At 38.2% G+C, this 7,569-nt stretch overlaps 1 protein-coding gene across 1 annotated transcript in view; it reads right to left on the reverse strand.

Moving 5' to 3' along the window:
* LOC107595614 (gamma-aminobutyric acid type B receptor subunit 1-like) overlaps nucleotides 1-927 on the reverse strand; it is a 116,894-nt gene extending 115,967 nt beyond the window's left edge. The window contains exon 1 of the mRNA XM_016286079.1: nucleotides 534-927. The gene's annotated coding sequence lies outside the window, so the exon portion shown is untranslated. The remainder of the gene's footprint in view (nucleotides 1-533) is intronic.
* Between the last annotated feature and the right edge of the window lie 6,642 nt (nucleotides 928-7,569).

Below are 7,569 nucleotides of genomic sequence, written 5' to 3' on the forward strand. Positions count from 1 at the left end.
CTCAGTGCAAAAACAAAACATTTTCGATTCAAACAATTTTAACAGCAAAATGATATGTATTGTCTTTTAAATATGTCAATTATTTACATAATATAATTAAGATAAATTACAACTTTAACTTTTTTTTCCTTCTTTTCATTGTACCCATTTTAGGTCTTGGAGCAGTCATCCAAAATGTGCAGTACTGGTGCTCCCACAGAACCCGGATCGAGAAACACTGCTCTACATCAGCTGTCATCTGTTTCAGCACCGCGGACAGCGACCATCCAAACGCAAGACTCGAGAACACTAGCCCTCAAAAACACTTCAGGTCAACTTGTCCCTCAATTACGCTGCAGGGCCCATTGCAACCACGTTTTAGTGGGATTTCTACACTGCATCAGCTAAACTGCTGTTTCTGAGCACCGCGTCTGTGAGTGGTGGCTCGAAACTGCAAAGCAACCTCATAAAGACACATTCAATGAAATTGTTTCACTGTAAGGTAGATGCGACCCCTGACGAGAACAATTACTGCACACAATTATATTACTTACTGCGTCGTGCAGGCTCTTTTGGGTACGGTCTGTGGAGATGGTCCTTGAGGGATGCTTGATATAGCCACTCTGTGTGTGTGTGCGTCCTAGTAAGACGACAGGTAAATAAATATGCTCTTTTAATTGCTCGCGCTAGGCGTTCACTACGCACAGCTTCGTATTAAACTTCTGTCTCCGTGCGCGTAAAATTGCTCTTGTACGATTAATATTGCGTGCGTCGCTTGTGTGCGAGATTAACCTTGCACAATTGCTTTTAAATGTTCAGGTGATTAAATAACAGTCGAATGCTTTTTAAATAAAAAATTATAATAATCAGAAAACAAGCTATTCAGTTGTGCTTCGCGTAAATGTATTGCTCGATTACAACGACTGACAACAAATACAAACAAATCGCACACGCAATTACTTACTGCGTCGTGCAGGCTCTTTTGGGTACGGTCTGTGGAGATGGTCCTTGAGGGATGCTTGATATAGCCACTCTGTGTGTGTGTGCGTCCTAGTAAGACGACAGGTAAATAAATATGCTCTTTTAATTGCTCGCGCTAGGCGTTCACTACGCACAGCTTCGTATTAAACTTCATCCGCCTGCGCGTGAAATTGCTCTTGTACGATTAATATTGCGTGCGTCGCTTGTGTGCGAGATTAACCTTGCACAATTGCTTTTAAATGTTCAGGTGATTAAATAACAGTCGAATGCTTTTTAAATAAAAAAATTATAATAATCAGAAAACAAGCTATTCAGTTGTGCTTCGCGTAAATGTATTGCTCGATTACAACGACTGACAACAAATACAAACAAATCGCACACGCAAAAAAAAAAGAAGCGATTGTGATTGACGTAAACGTTGACACACTACTGTTTACACACCTCCGACGGACTGTCGTTTTTCGCTAATCGTACGAACATCAGACGCTTGCGTACTTGCCACGATTCCGTCGCCTAAAAGACTTGCAGGTAAAAAATAAATACCAAATATCGATGGGAATTAAACGGCTCATGAGAGTATCCTCTGTGGAAGCCAGTCAGGACTGAATATATATATGATGTAATATCGGCAACAACAAAAAAAGAAACACGGTAGCTGCACACGGACGACGGACGACGACGACTCTGCTTCCTCGCGCTCTCGGTAACGTTACTGTCCCTCGCTCGCTCGCGACGTCACAGGGCAGTGCGCCTCTCTCTCATCTGCAGTCTGTAGTGTGCAGTCTGTAGTGTGCAGTCTGTACACTACATGAAGACACCGCCGGTGAATAGAGTGGGAATTAAAGCGCTCATTGGCTGATGGAAAGACAGATGGTGCGCTCATATCCCAGATAAATAGTGCAGACCTCCTCCCTGCGCAGGGTGCATGAGCCAATGGAAGCCCGTGGTCTCCAGATCTCCTCTTCTAGTGAAGTGTCACTTTGATGTATGTACACTCTAAAAAAATGCTGGGTTGTTTTAACCCAACGTTGGGTCAAATATGGACTAACCAAACTGTTGGGTTACATTTTTCAATTACATTTTTAACCCAAAAACTGGGTTAGTCCATATTTGACCCAACGTTGGGTTAAAACAGCCCAGCATTTTTTAGAGTGTAGTAATCCTTTCATTGGGTTATATTTATTCGTCGACTGGAGCATCTTCTTTTGTGAGGAACGAAGCTGATTTGCTGGCTTTTTTTATAACGGGTTTCGAACACTTTTTAGCTGGTTGAACACCGTGGCGTATCCAGGTTGGGAGAGCATAAACCAGTTATGACAAGTAAACCATCTTAGGCTGGTTTAAGATATTTTTTTTTAGCTGGGTTGGTGCTTCAATGGTCACTTCCTGGACGACTACGCATTATTACAGTGCTTTCAAGGCAGCATTGTATTCCCTACAGGAAAAAAACAGCTCAAGCTTGTATTAACTGGCAGCGGTAATAAACAACAACTTATATGCTGCTTAATAGCTTATTTAAAATATAACTTACTTATAAATTCACTTATTGACTTTTTATTTCGTTAAATACCATCACATTTCCCCTGTTCTGGCCTTTAGATCTTGCTCCAAATTTTGAGCCTGCACTTTTGAAGCAATCTATGAACAACTGAGAGATTTTACCACAATTATCTGTTCTTTGCACTCAATAATTTGACATTTAAAGATGATATATTATATTAGTTTATTTAAATAAGTTTATATTTTTCAGCTGTGTTAAGCAAGTGCACACATTCACTCTACAACATCTACAAATTTACCATCTGATCTACAGATAGATTCATTAGCCAGTTCTTATAAACAAGATAAGTATATTTATTATTACATTTTGCAGACAATTCTGATTAAAAGATTTGTTGGAAAATTTAGTTTGAAGTTGATATTCAAGCATTCTGTTTTACTTTTACTGTTTTACTACTGCTGCTGCAAGATTTTAAAGCTAAACTAGTTAACATGCTGTTTTATTAAATGTATTGAATATTACATTAATGTATATATAACATATAATATGTTTCAGTGTGTGTGTGTGTGTGTGTCTGTATATAGATAGATATACACATACATACTGAAAAATGTTGGTATAGAAATGATTTTTACTCAGAAAATGCTGGTATCACAATTACAAATAAACAAGTAACACATTGAATTAAACATTAAATTTTAAAGTAGAAAAACTAAAATGAGTACAATTCAATAATCGGAGTTTTATTTACATCTTTTTTTTTTTACTACAGTACGCACATGTATATTTGCATGCAGATTTGCACCGGCCTTCTTTCTATTTGCATATTAAATTTTGTAATTGATTATTTCTGCCAAGGTTTTGTTATGTGACAACAGCAAAGCATCATAACTAAAGCCTATAAACCTAAGCTTATCTACAACTAAAGCTATTCAGTTTGTTGTCCTATTACCCAGTTGGAAATGAGCATTTTTGAGCCATGGATTCTCTAAGGAATTGTCAGTGGGTTTTGAGAATGACAATTTACAACAAAATTAGGGCCGTGGTTTATATTGTTTTGAGGAGATGTTTTGATCTACAACATAAATTCCATATTAGAAAAACATTTTTAAGACATTGTATTCTTAATAAACTATAAGTCTTTTTGTAGCAACTGCTTCGGAATTTAAAAAAAAAAGTCTTTCTAAGTTTTTTCAACACACATTATTTTATTCATAATCCTATAACTATTCTTAAAAACCTAAGAAATTCCCAAGGGAACCAGTGGTGAATTATCCTGCTGGATTGGCCTACAAATCGACATAATGACCGAACAGCTATTCTCTCTTTTCATTTTCTTGAAGAAACAAAGTTAGTTCCCAGTTTCTTGTTTTGAGCTTGGGAATGGAAGAGTTCCACTGTGAGAGTGCTGCTCTAAATCCTGTGTCTCTGTTCTTGGCAGTAGAAGCTGAGAGGATGAGTCATGCTGGTTGAAAATGATATCTCACTATTCGATGAGAGCAGCATTTATCATGTGAGTGAGGGTGCAGGCAAACATTTAATCATAGACCTAGTCCATTAGGATGTCAACACCTCAGCAGTCTCTTTCCCACAAAGTCAATAATGATCTTTTAAACTTTCTGATTTGCTGAGAAGAAATGTGACGCAATTTTCATGTTTACAACCACCTGTGGTGCACCAGAGTAATCAAATGGATTACCATACGTACACCCACACCACTGCCTCATCTCATTTCATCAGAGGATCACTCTCAAACTCTTCTGAGCATTAGTTCTGTGCTCTCCCATTAGACGGAAGGGAAACTGGACAGTGTGCAGTGGGCTGCAGTAATTACTCATACAGACGCTGTCATATTCATGACAATAGATTGTCCTTGCTTAGCGCAAACAGAGGAATACAGTAGGATAGGGAGCACTTCATCATTCCCCTCTGCAAATGTTTTTTTGCAGACACTTTCAAGGAGCTTTCATTTACATATACAACGGCATGCGGTGGAGGCAAATCATTTACATCAGTCCATAAGCACTATAGTTTCACCGTAGGGGATGTGTATTCTAACAAGAGGTGCTGTTTCCACATTACCATTCATCTGGAAGAGCCACATGTATCTCTCTCTGCAGTATTGGTTTACGTGGCTATGAATAATTTGAAGTATTCATTTGAAGCAATTATTTTTAGTGGTGCTTGCATATCTCAAAATGTGTGCTATTACTTTCCTAAGTGGTTAGATTTATACCATTTTGACCAGTGGATGTTAAAGTGGGGAAAAACAGATGTACAGATTTACACTGAAAGAGCAATATCTGGAGACAGGAATATGACAAGAATAACATTCAGAATGTTAAAAATCTAGTTAGTATATAATATATTCTTATATTAATACCTTACATTATAGTGAGAGAGAACGGCCAATGGATGGGAGGAATGGAACAATTAACAGAATAACCGAATGAGAGACAGAATGACATAGAGAACGACAGATAGATAGAACTACAGATATTAAGTTACTGTTTATAAGGTTTGAGAAGAATGACTGTCTAGATTTGCCTAGTTCCACATTGAAAGCACGAAAGTCTTGAAAAGAATTTCAAGTTTCATCTTCCGCCACATCCGCTCAGCTTTTCTGCATTGTCTTTTCATACTCTGAACTGCTGTTGATTTTCTCCAAGCTGATTTCTGTCTGCCAGTCTTCTTGCTGACTTTCACAGGAGCAATGTCATCAATAGCATTCATAACTTTTGAGTTAAAGGAATCAAGGAGAAGATCTACAGAGTCTGCAGAAATGCTTGGTGTTAAAGATATAGCCTCCATAAATAGCACACTAGTGTTTTTGTTAATGCATCTCTTTCTGACAGAGACAGATCTAGATTCAGTGGTAGCAGAGATCAATATATCAAAGAAAATACAGAAGTGATCAGATAGTGCTACGTCCTTAATAACAATGGATGAAATGTTTAGACCTCTACTGATGATTCAATCTAGAGTATGTCCACGATTGTGTGTAAGTTCATGCTGAATCAGGTCAAAAGTGTTTAAAACGGTTATAATTTCTTTTGTAGTTTTGTTTTCTGCTTTATCTATGTGAATATTAAATTAAAATTCAATAGCAAATATTCAAAACCCTGCAATAGCAAAACAGTCAAACGCTGAGGAAATCATTGATAGCATTTCTGTGAACTCTTCAACAAAGGCTGGAGAGTATTTTGGAGGCCTGTAAATAATGATAAACAGAATGCGTGGAGCACCTTTCAACACAATCCCTAGATATTCAAAAGACAAGTACTGACCAAATGACACTTGCTTGCATTGATAGACATCTTTAAATAGAGCAGCTACACCTCCACCGCTCCTAACAGTCCTGCAAACACGCATGAATGTAAAGTTAGGAGGGGCTGTTTCATTGAGGACCGTTGCACTGCAGCTATTTTCTAGCCAGGTTTCATGTAGAAACATAAAATCCAGATTGTTTGTGGTTATTAAGTCATTGATTAGAAATGATTTATTTTTTAGTGAGCGAATGTTTAAAAATGCGAACTTTTAAGTTACTGTTTATAAGGTTTGAGAAGAATGACTGTCTAGCTTTGCCTAGTTCCACATTGAAAGTACGAAGGCTGTCTTTATATATGCTATAGTGTATTTCAAGTTTCGTCTTCCGCCACATCCGCTCAGCTTTTCTGCATTGTCTTTTCATACTCTGAACTGCTGTTGATTTTCTCCAAGCTGATTTCTGTCTGCCAGTCTTCCTGCTGACTTTCAAAGGAGCAATGTCATCAATAACATTCTTAACTTTTGAGTTAAAGGAATCAAGGAGAAGTTCAACAGAGTCTGCAGAAATGCTTGGTGTTAAAGATATAGCCTCCATAAATAGCACACTGGTGTTTTCGTTAATGCATCTCTTTCTGACTGAGACCGATCTAGATTCAGTGGTAACAGAGATCAATATATCAAAGAAAATACAGAAGTGATCAGATAGTGCTACGTCCTTAATAACAATGGATGAAATGTTTAGACCTCTACTGATGAGTAAATCTAACGTATGCCCACGATTGTGTGTAGGTTCATGCACATGCTGAATCAGGTCAAAAGTATTTTAAACAGTTATAATTTCTTTTGTAGTTTTGTTTTCTGCATTATCTATGTGAATATTAAAATCCCCTGCAATAGCAAAACAGTCCAACTCTGAGGAAATCATTGATAGCATTTCTGTGAACTCTTCAACAAAGGCTGGAGAGTATTTTGGAGGCCTGTAAATAATGATAAACAGAATGCGTGGAGCACCTTCAGCACAATCCCTATATATTCAAAAGACAAGTACTGACCAAATGATATTTGCTTGCATTGATAGAGATCTTTAAATAGAGCAGCTACACTTCCACCTCTCCTAACAGTCCTGCAAACACTCATGAATGTAAAGTTAGGAGGGGCTGTTTCATTGAGGACCGTTGCACTGCAGCTATTTTCTAGCCAGGTTTCATGTAGAAACATAAAATCCAGGTTGTTTGTGGTTATTAAGTCATTGATTAGAAATGATTTATTTTTTAGTGAGCGAATGTTTAAAAATGCTAACTTGATGGCATTGCATTTTGTCTCAACAGCAATATTAGTTTGATGCATAACAGGCCGCAGATTAGATGAGTCAGCCGTACAGCTTGAGAAGGCCTTAGACTTTCTATCACGTGATAAAACAGAAATAGAGAAAACTACAGGCAGACTGGGTTCCCGCTTGTTCTGTAAACATTTGTGAATGTTGCTGCTATTATAGCGGGGACCCGACACATATCACTGAGAGCTGCTATCAGTTGTTTTTGGTTCACCTACAGCAGATGGAGGGTTTGGGCCCTGGCGTTGTGGCAGCGGCTGGAGAGCTCTCACAGGACGAGGAGGACGAGCTGGGCCCACAGGCTTTGGTGATTGGCACACACTACTGAAGGATGACGGAGGGAGAAGTAGATGTTGTCCTTTAGCACTCTTGCACCAAGTTTGTTTGGGTGGAGGCCATCCAGTTTAAACAGTTGTCTATGGCCCCAGAAAAGATTGAAGCTGTCAATGAAATTAACAGCCATGTGTTCAGCCCAAGCAAACGTGAAAACATATTAATTCCCCTTGCT

This window comes from Sinocyclocheilus grahami, unplaced genomic scaffold (genome assembly GCF_001515645.1).
Source record: "Sinocyclocheilus grahami isolate Dianchi unplaced genomic scaffold, SAMN03320097.WGS_v1.1 scaffold205.1, whole genome shotgun sequence".
Classification (NCBI taxonomy): domain Eukaryota; kingdom Metazoa; phylum Chordata; class Actinopteri; order Cypriniformes; family Cyprinidae; genus Sinocyclocheilus; species Sinocyclocheilus grahami.